This window comes from Bombina bombina, chromosome 4 (assembly GCF_027579735.1).
Source record: "Bombina bombina isolate aBomBom1 chromosome 4, aBomBom1.pri, whole genome shotgun sequence".
NCBI classification, from domain to species: domain Eukaryota; kingdom Metazoa; phylum Chordata; class Amphibia; order Anura; family Bombinatoridae; genus Bombina; species Bombina bombina.
The window spans coordinates 82,881,616-82,896,693 of NC_069502.1; positions in this window are offsets into that span (position 1 = coordinate 82,881,616).

The following is a 15,078-nucleotide window of genomic DNA, read 5'->3' on the forward strand; positions in this document are numbered from 1 at the left end:
ACACAGGATACAAGACATGATACCAGGATACATAGCTTAAAAGTACGGATATCTGGATAGTATACACAGAATACAAAGCAGAAAACACAGGATACAAGGCAGGATACACATGATACCTAGACTAAAAGGCAGGATATCAGGATACACAAGATACAAGGCAGAATATCAGGATACACAGGATACAAGGCAGAATATCAGGATATAAGGTACAATGTCAGGATACATGTGGCAGCTCGCTTCTCATCTCTTTTCTGATTTTGGGGAGTCAGTACCAGGGCAGCTCACAGTGTGGATATGAGTGTTTGGCTGTTTACAACACGTGACCCTACCTGGAAAGCAAGTGTTTTTGAATTTCTGTATGTTTGTTGGAGGTCGACCCAGCATTATACATGCCACCCATAAGAGGGGTAAAAAGGGAATTAAGTCCAGTGGCGTCACTAGGGGGTGCGGGGGTGCGGGCCGCACCTGGGTGACACCCTCCAGGGGGTGACACCAAAAAAAAACAATGTTATTGAAATTTAAAGAAATACAATGTTTAGATGCATAGATTATTTTATTAGAGGCTGGCATTTGTGAACATTAGTGGGACTGGGGAAGTTGTAGACACACAATTTTTTTGCCCCTTGAGCCAGTGCTGCAATTTCAACAAATAGTTTTCCCGGCTGCTTTTGCTTGTTTGTACTTTGCTCCTCCCCTTCCCAATTTCACTATGAATGTTGTGGGTGTGCCGTGGGGCTTGCAAAGTTGCGCTGCTAGCCTAAACCTGCCTGCCTATCTGTGCTCACTGCTCAGTGACATGCGGCCCAGGGCTGTGCACTGACAGACTTGGAACAGAGTCAGAGAGCAGAATTTTCATAGTTTGCGCGCCTAAACCTTTTTTTCAGTGATTTATTTTAGAGTGCTCTGTTTATCTTTCATTTGATGTTCTGCTGAGCCAGGGAGCAGCTCTAGGCATGAGCTTCATAATTAATGCAGTGCAGTTTACATATTTTGTATGTGTGTGTCTGAGTTTTTGTGTGTCTCAGTGTTTTTGTGTGTGTGTTTGTGTGTGTGTGTCTGAGTGTGTTTCCGAGTGTTTGTGTGTGCATCTGAGTATGTTTTTAAGTGTGTCTGAGTGTTTGTATGTGTGTTTGCCTGTGTCTGCTTTCTGGGGGGGGGGTGACACCATGACTTACCGCACCGGGTGACACCAACCCTAGTGACGCCACTGATTAAGTCCCATCAAACTGAGTTACTGCCCGGTGTGGGAGCGTTGGGTGTGTAGCGGTAAGGACACTGTGAGAGCAGTAGCGCTGATACAAGTGCCACCCTTACAAGCTGGATCATTCATCCAGTGTGCAGAATGAAGCAAGGTGCTCTATCATGGGCACGTGAACTTTTACACTTTTTACACAGCCACACTTTGGATCACATGGTTTGAGTGCAATATAGCGACTTCACGATCCGTTACCAGTTTTGGAATTTTGGAACACCTTTCTCTTGTCTGACATTTAAATTTAAAATACTTTTGTATGATGCACTTTGCAGTGAAATTTTGATGGAATGGTATAGGGGCCTAATTGTGTAGTTAACGTTAGTTATAAAAGGACATGAAAAAAACACCTTGAATGTGAATACCTTTTTTGATTGGATTTCAGCTAGCTAAGCTAAGTAATGCATTCTGCTCAACCAACAAAGGATAACAAGAGAATGAAGCAAATTAAATAATATAAGTCAATTGGAATTTTTTTAAATATAATATTCCTAAATTGTGAAAGAAAAAAATGTGGGTTTAGTGTCCCTTTAAGGTAAATTGTATTCAAATTTTCTAATTAGTCAGGACATGTCATTTTTGCACCAGTCACCGTGGAACTCTATGTGTTAAAACCCCAAATTGATGTTCTGGGGTGCTGCAACTGCAGCTGCTGATTGATTCACCAGCTATTTCCTGCTCAGAAATTCATTGAAGCTCCTGAGTGTTGATTTTATGTATGTGTTTAACTCCTTTGTAGGATTAAACACATAGGACTAGATTACAAGTGGAGTGTAATTGTTAGCGCAGAGTGCATTATCTTGAGCTTTCACTCACGCTAAGAATTACACACAATCTGGCATTACAAGTGGATCTTTAAAAATGTTACCCAAACCATCTTAACAAGGCTGAAACTTTTTAGAGATCCCTTTTTTAAGGGGTAGCACCTGCAGCGCTATTAGCACACTCATGGCACTCATATTGCAAGTGGTGAGTTAATTGCTGCGCTTCCCCGCAATCCATAATACCGCTGTAAAATTTAGCACTATTGGAGACCTGGGGCGCGATCCGATATACGGCGCAGGTTTCGGCGTCAGCGTGGAAACCTGCGCCACCCGTAGTTTCACCTCGCACATCGACCTATCACATATACGGCGCTGACAGTTGCTAAAGTGCCGTAAGTCGGACAAACTAGCGATGTCCAGAAATAAGCGTAAGTACAAATTTCTGGAATCGCCAGTGACTTACGGCACTTTAGAAACTGTCGCCGCCTAAAAAAAACTAACTAAAGTATAAAATATCCCGTAACTGTCTAACACGCCTCCCAAACATCATCCCGACACGAATACCCCTCTATCCGCAATCCCCCCTCTCACTCCTAATAATAAATATATTAACCCCTAAACCGCCGCTCCCGGACCCCGCCGCCAGCTACATTAAATGTATTACCCCCTAATCTGAGCCTCATACACCGCCGCCACCTACATTAACTATATTAACCCCTAATCTGAGCCCCCTACCCCGCCGCCACCTATATTATATGTATTACCCCCTAATGTGAGCCCCCTACCCCACCGCCACCGACATTAACTATATTAACCCCTAATGTGAGCCCCCTACCCCGCCGCCACCTACATTAACTATATTAACCCATAATCTGAGCCCCCTACACCGCTGCCACCTACATTAACTATATTAACCCCTAATCTGAGCCCCCTACACCGCCGCCACCTATTTTAAATATATGACCCCCAAATATATTCCCCCTACACTGCCGCCACCTATTTTAAATATATTAACCCCTAATATGATCCCCCTTCACCGCCGCCACCTATTTTAAATATATTAACCCCTAATATGATCCCCCTACACCGCCGCCACCTATATTAAATTTATTAACCCCTAATCTAATCCCCCTACACCGCCGCCACCTATATTAAATATATTAACCACTAAACCTAAGTCTAACTCTAACACCCCCTAACTTAATTATTATTTAAATAAATCTAAATAATATTAATATTATTAACTAAATTATTCCTATTTAAAACTAAATACTTACCTATAAAATAAACCCTAAGATAGCTACAATATAATTAATAATTACATTGTAGCTATTTTAGGGTTTATATTTATTTTACAGGTAACTTTGTATTTATTTTAACTAGGTACAATAGCTATTAAATAGTTAATAACTATTAAATAGCTACCTAGTTAAAATAATTACCAAATTACATGTAAAATAAATCCTAACCTAAGTTACCATTACACCTAACACTACCCTATCAATAAATTAATTAAATAAACTACAATTATCTCAACTAAAATACAATTAAATACACTAAACTATATTACAAAAAAACAAAACACTAAATTACAAAAAATAAAAAAAGATTACAAGAATTTTAAGCTAATTACACCTAATCTAAGCCCCCTAATAAAATAAAAAAGCCCCCCAAAATAATAAAATTTCCCTACCCTAAACTAAATTAAAAAAGTAATCAGCTCTATTACCAGCCCTTAAAGGGCCTTTTGTGGGGCATTGCCCCAAAGTAATTAGCTCTTTAACCTGTAAAAAAAAAAACAACCCCCCCATTACAACCCACCACCCAAATGCCCCTACTCTAAAACCCACCCGATCCCCCTTTAAAAAAAACCTAAGTCTAACCCCAAAGTGGTCCTTACCTGTCCTGAAGACCAGCGGAGAAGGTCCTGTTCCAGGCGGAGAAGTCTTCTTCCAAGCGGCGACATCTTCTTCTTCCAGGAACCAGCCGGTGCGGAGTGGAGGAGTTGAAGACTGATGACCGCGGAGCTGAAGACCGTCCACTATGGAACTGATGACCGGCGATGCTGGAACTGAAGATCGGCGACGCTGGAACTGAAGACCGGAGCCATGGAGCGTGGAGGATCCTCTTCATACGATCTCCGCCGTACACTGAATAGGAATTCAAGGTACGCGATTAAAAATGGCGTCCCTTGAATTCCTATTGGCTGATTTGAGCCTTCGAATTCAAATCAGCCAATCGGATGAGAGCTACTTTAATTCTATTGGCTGATTTGAATAGCCAATAGAATAAGAGCTACTGTAATTTTTAATCGCGTACCTTGAATTCCTATTCAGTGTATGGCAGAGATCGTATGAAGAGGATCCTCCACGCTCCATGGCTCCGGTCTTCAGTTCCAGCGTCGCCGATCTTCAGTTCCAGCATCGCCGGTCTTCAGCTCCGCGGTCAACTCCGCGCCGGCTGGTTCCTGGAAGAAGATGTCACCGCTTGGAAGAAGACTTCTCCGCCTGGAACAGGACCTTCTCCGCCTGTCTTCAGGACAGGTAAGGACCACTTGGGGGTTAGACTTAGGTTTTTTTAAGGGGGGATCAGATAGGTTTTAGAGTAGGGGTGTGTGGTTGGTGGGTTGTAATGGGGGGGTTGTTCTTTTTTTACAGGTAAAAGAGCTAATTACTTTGGGGCAATGCCCCGCAAAAGGCCCTTTTAAGGGCTGGTAATAGAGCTGATTACTTTTGTAATTTAGTTTAGGGTAGGGACATTTTATTATTTTATTAGATGGCTTAGATTAGGTGTAATTAGCTTAAAATTCTTGTAATCTTTTTTTATTTTTTGTAATTTAGTGTTTGTTTGTTTTTGTAATATAGTTTAGTGTATTTAATTGTATTTTAGTTGAGATAATTGTAGTTTATTTAATTAATTTATTGATAGGGTAGTGTTAGGTGTAATGGTAACTTAGGTTAGGATTTATTTTACTGGTAATTTGGTAATTATTTTAACTAGGTAGCTATTAAATAGTTATTAACTATTTAATAGCTATTGTACCTAGTTAAAATAAATACAAAGTTACCTGTAAAATAAATATAAACCCTAAAATAGCTACAATATAATTCTTAATTATATTGTAGCTATCTTAGGGTTTATTTTATAGGTAAGTATTTAGTTTTAAATAGGAATAATTTAGTTAATAATAATATTATTTAGATTTATTTAAATAATAATTAAGTTAGGGGGTGTTAGGGTTAGACTTAGGTTTAGTGGTTAATATATTTAATATAGGTGGCGGCGGTGTAGGGGGATTAGATTAGGGGTTAATAAATGTAATATAGGTGGCGGCGGTGTAGGGGGATCATATTAGGGGTTAATATATTTTAAATAGGTGGCAGCGGTGTAGGGGGATCATATTAGGGGTTAATATATTTAAAATAGGTGGCGGTGGTGTAGGGGGATCATATTAGGGGGTAATATATTTAAAATAGGTGGCGGCGGTGTAGGGGGCTCAGATTAGGGGTTAATATAGTTAATGTAGGTGGCAGCGGTGTAGGGGGCTCAGATTAGGGGTTAATATAGTTAATGTAGGTGGCGGCGGGGTAGGGGGCTCACATTAGGGGTTAATATAGTTAATGTAGGTGGCGGCGGGGTAGGGGGTCACATTAGGGGGTATTACATATAATATAGTTGGCGGCGGTGTAAGGGGCTCAGATTAGGGGGTAATAAATTTAATGTAGCTGTCGGCGGTGTAGGGGGCTCAGATTAGGGGGTAATAAATTTAATGTAGCTGGCAGCGGTGTAAGGGGGTCAGATTAGGGGGTAAGACATATAATATAGGTGGCGGCGGTGTAGGGGGGTCAGATTAGGGGGTAATACATTTAATATAGGTGGCGGCGGTGTAGGGGGATCAGATTAGGGGGTAAGACATATAATATAGGTGGCGGTGGTGTAAGGGGGTCAGATTAGGGGGTAAGACATATAATATAGGTGGCGGCGGTGTAGGGGGGTCAGATTAGGGGGTAATACATATAATATAGGTGGCGGTGGGGTCCGGGAGCAGCGGTTTAGGGGTTAAACACTTTATTAGGGATTGCGGCGGGGGATTGCGGTTGACAGGTAGATAGACATTGCGCATGTGTTAGGTTTTATTTTGCAGGTAGTTTAGGGAGTTACGGGGCTCCAATACTCAGCGTAAGGCTTACTATGCCTGCATTTTGTGGCGAGGTGAAAATGGAGTACGATTTCTCCATTTTCGCCACGTAAGTCCTTACGCTGTATATTGGATACCAAACTGCGTGGGTTTGGTATATCACTCTATGGGCCAAAAAACTACGGCCGAAGGGTGAAATATACGAGCGTAACTTCTATGTTACGCTGTATATAGTATACCAAACCAGCGCAAAATTTGGCGTCGCCGGCTTTTGCGGGCGACGCTGCATATCGGATCGGGCCCCTGAAGGAAACCGTTATTATTAATACTAAATTACAAAACCACATGAAGAATCTTGCACAATCCGCTTAGCGCCACCACAGAAATCTGTTATGTGAGGGATTTAGCACCTCCGACATACACATGTTAGAGGGTCCTAGGTTATTGCTCAGGAGATAAAAACATAACTTTGGACGTTTAATTTGAGTACAAAAATAGTGCTTATGTTTTTCTGCTCCACTTGTAATAAAGGTCATAGAGTTCCAGGGTAACAAATCAGAGCATGCGATTTTTCTATTGAATGTTAAAGGGACATTAAAGGGACATAAAATCCAAAATTTTTCTTTTGTGATTCAGATAGGTCATACAATGTACTTATATTATCTAATTTGCTTAATTCTCTTGGTATCCATTGTTGAATGAGCCATAATGCGCTACTGGGAGCTAGCTGAAATCCAATGACAGGAGGCATATATGTGCAGCCACGAATCAGCAGCTTCTGGATCTACTTAGGTATACTTTCCAACTAAGGATATAAAGAGAACAAAACAAATTTTATAATAGTAATTAATTGGAAAGTCATTTAACCCCTTAACGACCAAGGACGTATGCCATACGTCCTCAAAAAAAATACACTTAACGTCTGAGGACGTATGGCGTACGTCCTCGGTCTGGAAAGCAGCTGGAAGTGATCCTGCTCGCTTACAGCTGCTTTCCGGTTATTGCAGTGATGCCTCGACATCGAGGCATCCTGCAATAACCCCTCTTGGCCATCCGATGCAGAGAGAGCCACTCTGTGGCCCTCTCTGCACCGGACATCGATGGCCGGTTTCGTTGGTGGGTGGGAGCCAGTCTGGGAGGCGGATGGGCGGCCATCGATGGGCCGTATGATGTGGAGGGGGGCGGGATCGTGGGCGGGAACACCGAGGGCGTGCAAGGGGCTTGTGCGCGTGCACGGGGGGACGGGGATGGGGGCGGGCGCGTGCACGGATAGGGAGCGGGTGGGAACCGCTACACTACAGAAAAATGATGGGAAAAAAAGTTGCAGTGAGGGCCAAAAATATTTAAACCATAACGATCTAAGAGATCTGGGAGGGGGTGGGGGGTTGGTCTTTGGGGGGGCAAGCTACACTACAGAAAAATATTAAAAAAAAATAATAAAAACAAAGATTTTACTATAAACTGGGTACTGGCAGACAGCTGCCAGTACCAAAGATGGCTACCAATAAGCTAGAGGGGGAGGGTTAGAGAGCTGTTTGGGGGGGTATCAGGGAGGTTGGGGGCTAAGGGGGGATCCTACAGAGCAGCATATGTAAATATGGCTTTTTTTAAAAAAAAAAATATATCTAAGATAGCTTTTTTTTTAGTACTGGCAGACTTTCTGCCAGTAGTTAACATGGCGGGGACAATTGTGGGGTGGGGGAGGGAAGAGAGCTGTTTGGGAAGGATCAGGGGGTGTAATGTGTCAGGTGGGAGGCTGATCTCTACACTAAAGCTAAAATTAACCCTGCAAGTTCCCTACATGCGTTTGATGCGCAGCGGCATTTAGCGGCCTTCTAATTACCAAAAAGCAACGCCAAAGCCATGTATGTCTGCTATTTCTCAACAAAGGGGATCCCAGAGAAGCATTTACAACCATTTGTGCCATAATTGCACAAGCTGTTTGTAAATAATTTTAGTGAGAAACCTAAACTTTGTGAAAAAGCGAACAATTTTTTTTATTTGATCGCATTTGGCGGTGAAATGGTGGCATGCAATATACCAAAATGGGCCTAGATCAATACTTTGGGTTGTCTTCTACACTACACTAAAGCTAAAATTAACCCTACTAGCTCCCTACAAGCTCCCTAATTAACCCCTGCACTGCTGGACATAATACACGTGTGGTGCGCAGTGGCATTTAAAAGCCTTCTAATTACCAAAAAGCAATGCCAAAGCCATATAAGTCTGCTATTTCTGAAGAAAGGGGATCCCAGAGAAGCATTTACAACCATTTGTGCCATAATTGCACAAGCTCTTTGTAAATGATTTCAGTGATAAACCTAAAATTGTGAAACATTTAACTTTTTTTATTATTTAATCGCATTTGGCGGTGAAATGGTGGCATGAAATATACCAAAATGGGCCTAGATCAATACTTGGGGTTGTCTACTACACTACACTAAAGCTAAAATTAACCCTACAAGCTCCCTACATGCTCCCTAATTAACCCCTTCATTGCTGGGCATAATACACGTGTGGTGCGCAGTGGCATTTAGCGGCCTTCTAATTACCAAAAAGCAACACCAAAGCCATATATGTCTGCTATTTATGAAAAAAGGGGATCCCAGAGAAGCATTTACAACCATTTGTGCCATAATTACACAAGCTGTTTGTAAATAATTCCAGTGAGAAACCTAAAGTTTGTAACATAATGTGTGAAAAAGTGAACAATTTTTTTTATTTGATCGCATTTGGCGGTGAAACGGTGGCATGAAATATACCAAAATGGGCCTAGATCAATACTTTGGGATGTCTTCTAAAAAAATATATACATGTCAAGGGATATTCAGGGATTCCTGAAAGATATTAGTGTTCTAATGTAACTAGCGCTAATTTTGAAAAAAAGTGGTTTGGAAATAGCAAAGTGCTACTTGTATTTATGGCCCTATAACTTGCAAAAAAAGCAAAGAACATGTAAACATTGGGTATTTCTAAACTCAGGACAAAATTTAGAAACTATTTAGCATGGGTGTTTTTTGGTGGTTGTAGATGTGTAACAGATTTTGGGGGTCAAAGTTAGAAAAAGTGTGTTTTTTTCCATTTTTTCCTCATATTTTATAAAAAAATTTATAGTAAATTATAAGATATGATGAAAATAATGGTATCTTTAGAAAGACATTTAATGGCGAGAAAAACGGTATATAATATGTGTGGGTACAGTAAATGAGTAAGAGGGAAATTACAGCTAAACACAAACACCGCAGAAATGCAAAAATAGCCTTGGTCCCAAACGGACAGTTGGGCGATATGCTGATATACTTCAGGAAAGATCTTCTCTGTAAAAAGCACAATTGGGCTAAAAAAGCTACTCCCAGGTGGTAATTGGGTCATAGAAGAAGCCTCTGAGCTGTTGTTGGTTTGTGACCAATTGCTTCTCTTTCTGTAAGTATTAGCTACCAGTAGTGCATTTCAGCATCTCAGACTATCTAGGTTTATTCTTCAACAAAAGATCCCAAGAAAATTAAGCAAATTAGATAACAGATGTAAATAGGACAATTGTTTAAAATTGCATGCTCTATCTAAATCGTGATAGTTACATTTTTACTTTACTGTCTCTTTAGTATATCCTTAAAATATATTCTTAGATTAAAAACATTGAATCCGTTTTTCAGTGATGCAGAAGTTTTCAATTGGCTGATTAGTTTTTTTGTGGGTCAGCCCATTAAATATATTGTATTACTTCAAGCTTTGACCCTCGTATTGAAAAACACTTGAGTTGCTTCAGTAAATATTTGCACATGAAAAAAAGTAACATTCTAGTAGGGTTCTTCTTCACAAGGACTTTGCTCTGCAATGTGAACATGGCTCAAGAGATTATGTTTAATTTTCTGTACTGAAATACAGGAAATCCCATAGCAAACTATTGTCAGGATTAATTTAGCAACTAAGCAATAGCACATTCTGGCACAAGAGGACAAGAGACTTCCATTGTATTTATCTGGGGAAGAGAACAAGATTTAATTACAAGGTGCAAACAATTTACAATTTTATAAATGCATTTTGCAGTTGGATTAAATATGCATTTTTAAGAAAGGAAACTGTATTGTAATTAGGAGGAAGTGTTTGTGATTTGTGGTTTTGTTTTTTAAAATGTTACCTTTTTTCACTTTGTTTAAGCATCTTATATACATAGCATTATAATAATTAAATATTTATTAAAGGGACATTAAAGTCAAAATTAAAGCTTCATGGCTTAAATAGAGCAAGAAAAATTACAAAACTTTCCAATGTACTTCTTTTATTGTTTTCTTTGTATCCTTTGTTGAACAGTAAATGCAGGTAGGCTCATAGGCTCTCAGGAGCATGCATGTGTCTTTAGCGCTTTATGGGATAAGTATTTACAACAATTATAGGCGGCTCTAGTGTTAGGCCAGATAGGTGACTGCCTAAGGCCTCCCTATTGATGGGGCCGTCTCACAGAGACATAGAAAAAAAGTGTTGTATAATTTATTTTATGGTCCCTCGGACAGTTAGTTATTGGTAGCATAGCATCTTCACCCATCAGCTTCCTCCTGGTGCTGCTGGATATTCTAACCCTCACAGCCTTTTAGAAGCAATCATATGTGTTCTGGCTGCAGTTAAGTGCAGGCTCATCCCTTCCCTCCACAAAGGCAGCCACTAGAAATTTTGGGGCCCCTTACATAACCATTGATCAGCTCCCCCCCCCCCCCCTTTTGACATGTGCAATTTTTGACCAAGTGACTAAAACGTATATGCACTTTATTCTTAAGTGTAGTCAAACTTGAAAATGTTGTAAAGGTAGTAACACACAAATGCAGAAACACACTCATACACTGAAACACACACACACATAAGGATTCACATATAGACACTCTAGCAGACACACAAAGAAAAACACAAACACACACAGACATCCACACAGACACTCAGCAGTTGTTTAAATTGACCTGACAAGTAATAAGGTAGACTAGAGTCTTGTCAAAAAAGGAAATTTACAAAACAAAATATGGAGTTCTGATTATCTTTTTATCAAGGAAGATGTCAACTAAATGATGACAACAGCATGCAGTAGCTGAAAGGAAGGGCTACTGCATCCACAGTAAACACACAAAGACATACGCACACCCTCACAGAGACACCCACAGAAAATGCACAAGACATACGCACACACCCTCACAGAGACATCCACAGAAAACACAGACATACATACACACACACCCCCTCACAGAGACATCCACAGAAAACACACATGACATACAGTATCTCACAAAAGTGAGTACACCCCTCACATTTTTGTAAATATTTTGTTATATCTTTTCATGTGATTACACTGAAGAAATTATACTTTGCTACAATGTAAAGTAGTGAGTGTACAGCCTGTATAACAGTGTACATTTGCTGTCCCCCTCAAAATAACTCAACACACAGCCATTAATGTCTAAACCGTTGGCAACAAAAGTGAGTACACCCGGCCCAAAGTGTCAATATTTTGTGTGGCCACCATTATTTTCCAGCACTGCCTTAACCCTCTTGGGCATGGAGTTCACCAGAGCTTCACAGGTTGCCACTGGAGTCCTCTTCCACTCCTCCATGACAACATCACAGAGCTGGTGGATGTTAGAGACCTTGCGCTACCCCACCTTCAGTTTGAGGATGCCCCACAAATGCTCAATAGGGATTAGGTCTGGAGACATGCTTGGCCAGTCCATCACCTTTACCCTCAGCTTCTTTAGCAAGGCAGTGGTCGTCTTGGTGGTGTGTTTGGGGTCGTTATCATGTTGGAATACTGCCCTGTGGTCCAGTCTCTAAAGGGAGGGGATCATGCTCTGCTTCAGTATGTCACAGTACATGTCGGCATTCATGGTTCCCTCAATGAACTGTAGCTCCCCAGTGCCGGCAGCACTCATGCAGGCCCAGACCATGACACTCCCACCACCATGCTTGACTGTAGGCAGGACACACTTGTCTTTGTACTCCTCACCTGGTTGCCGCCACACACGTTGACACCATCTGAACGAAATAAGTTTATCTTGTTCTCATCGGACCACAGGACATGGTTCCAGTAATCCATGTCCTTAGTCTGCTTGTCTTCAGCAAACTGTTTACGGGCTTTCTTGTGCATCATTTTGAGAAGAGGATTCCTTCTGGGATGACAGCCATGCAGACTGATTTGATGCAGTGTGCAACGTGTGGTCTGAGCACTGACAGGCTGACCCCCCTCCCCTTCAAACTCTGCAGCAATGCTGGCAGCACTCATACGTCTATTTCCCAAAGACAACCTCTGGATATGATGCTGAGCATGTGCACTCAACTGAGCATGTGCACTCAACTTCTTTGGTTGACCATGGCGAGGCCTGTTCTGAGTTGAACCTGTCCTGTGAAACCGCTGTATGGTCTTGCCCACCGTGCTGCAGCTCAGTTTCAGGGTCTTGGCAGTCTTCTTATAGCCTAGACCATCTTTATGTAGAGCAACAATTCTTTTTTTCAGATCCTCAGAGATTTCTTTGCCATGAGGTGCCACGTTGAACTTCCAGTGACCAGTATGAGAGAGTGTAAGAGCGATAACACCAAATTGAACACACCTGCTACCCATTCACACCTGGACCTTGTAACACGAACGAGTCACATGACACCGAGGAGGGAAAATGGCTAATTGGGCCCAATTTCGAAATTTCCACTTAGGGGTGTACTCACTTTTGTTGCCAACGGTTTAAACATTAATGGTTATGTGTTGAGTTGTTTTGAGAGGACAGCAAATTTACACTGTTATACAGGCTGTACACTCACTACTTTACATTGTAGCAAAGTGTCATTTCTTTAGTGTTGTCGCATTAAAATATATAATAAAATATTTGCAAAAATGTGAGGGGGGTACTCACTTTTGTGAGATACTGTACATACACACATACACACACACCCTCACAGAGACACCCACAGAAAATGCACAAAGACAGTCACACACACAGAGAAAGACCCACAGACAATAAATACATACACACTCATAGAGACACCAACAAAAGCACAAAGACATAAACACAGACACCCAGAGAAACACTCACAGGAGGTAACATTTCTGAACATTGCCATCCCCTAAATCAACAGTGTGTGACATGCATGATAAAAAAAATAGCAGAAATTAAGAGATCACTTTTTAAAGAATCATATTTGTAAATGTGCAAACAAAAATACTTCTGTGAATTTAAAATTGTACATTAATGTTCTGCTAGAATTGGTAGATGAAGAAAAGTACTTTTGAAAGTGACATATGGTTGGGGGGGGGTCCCCATTTCCCCCAACCAAGAGCACCACTTCAAATCTGGTGTACAAATGTTCCCATCTGTCAGCTGTACTTATGGATTTCGAAAATGCTGTACTCTATATGGTCTTGGGGGTACCATAAGCTGTGGTACTCAGTCTCATACCATTAGATCTGGTTAAATGCAGGACTTCGGCTTGTTTGTACTGTATGTATTTCAAAATGAAGTCAGCTATAGTGTAAACTGAACAGTTTTAAGTTAACCTGTCTCATTTCAAACACTGAGCAATCTTAGTCTGAGAGTATAACATTTTATGCAGATGTAAAAATCTCAGATAAAATGCCTCCTGCATAAAGGGGCAGTAAATTGGAATGTAATTAATATATATATAAAAATAAATCATGAGGCAAAAAGGTAACAGGGAAGAACCAATTTGCAATAATTATGCTGCAAGTGCAACTATTATTTATATAATCACTTGGTGCACTTGTAGAGGGGTAAAAGCACTAGGAAGACTCACTAAAATATGAGTGTGCTGGCCCCTAAATTTAAATTTTGAATATAAATGTGTGTAGATGTAGTTGTATTAGAACAAGGTGAATAGAATTTAAAAATTCATAGTCTCACTTTATTTAACAGAATTAAGACACAAAGACAAAATATTTAAAAACACAAACAGACAGTGGAAAGGATAAGTATCAGGGGTAAACAACATATGCTTTATTATTAATTCAAAGTAATAACCTCAAATAGATATTTATGTTATATAGCAAAGGAGTACTGAAATAGTTAATGACACACTTAATAGTGTGAGTGTGTTGAAGTTCCAATGGTGTAATAACCACAGAGTTTATAGACTCTAAGGACGCTTAGGTAATAATGCTAGATTACGAGTTTTGCGTTATGAGCAGCTCGGTACTAACTTGCAAGTTATTTCCACCGCTCACCTCCCTATAGCGCTGCTATTACAGGTTTTCATAAACCCGGCGTTAGCAGGCAATATAATTGCGTTGAGCTCCAAACCGCACACAAATACCAGCACTGCTTTGAGCTGGTTTTACGTGCTCGTGCACGATTTCCCCATAGACATCAATGGGGAGAGCCGGCTAAAAAAAAGCCTAACACCTACAAAAAAGGAGCGTAAAACTCCGTAGCGCAGCCCCATTGATTCCTATGGGGAAACAAAATTTATGTTTACACCTAACACCCTAACATAAAGCCTGAGTCTAAACATCCCTATTCTGCCGCCCCCAACATCACCGACACCTACATTACACTTATTAACCCCTAATCTGCCACCCCCAATGTCGTCGCTACCTACCTACACTTATTAACCCCTAATCTGCTGTCCCCAATGTCGTCGCTACCTACCTACACTTATTAACCCTTAATCTGCCGCACCAAACATCACCGCCACCTACCTACATTTATTAACCCCTAATCTGCCGCTCCCAATGTCGCCGCCACTATACTAAAGTTATTAACCCCTAAACCTAACCCTAAGTCTAACCCTAACACCCACTAACTTGAACATAATTAAAATAAATCTAAATAAAAATTACAATTAATACCTAAATAATTCCTATTTAAAACTAAATACTTACCTGTAAAATAAACCCTAAGCTAGCTACAATATAACTAATAGATAAATAGTATCTATCTTAG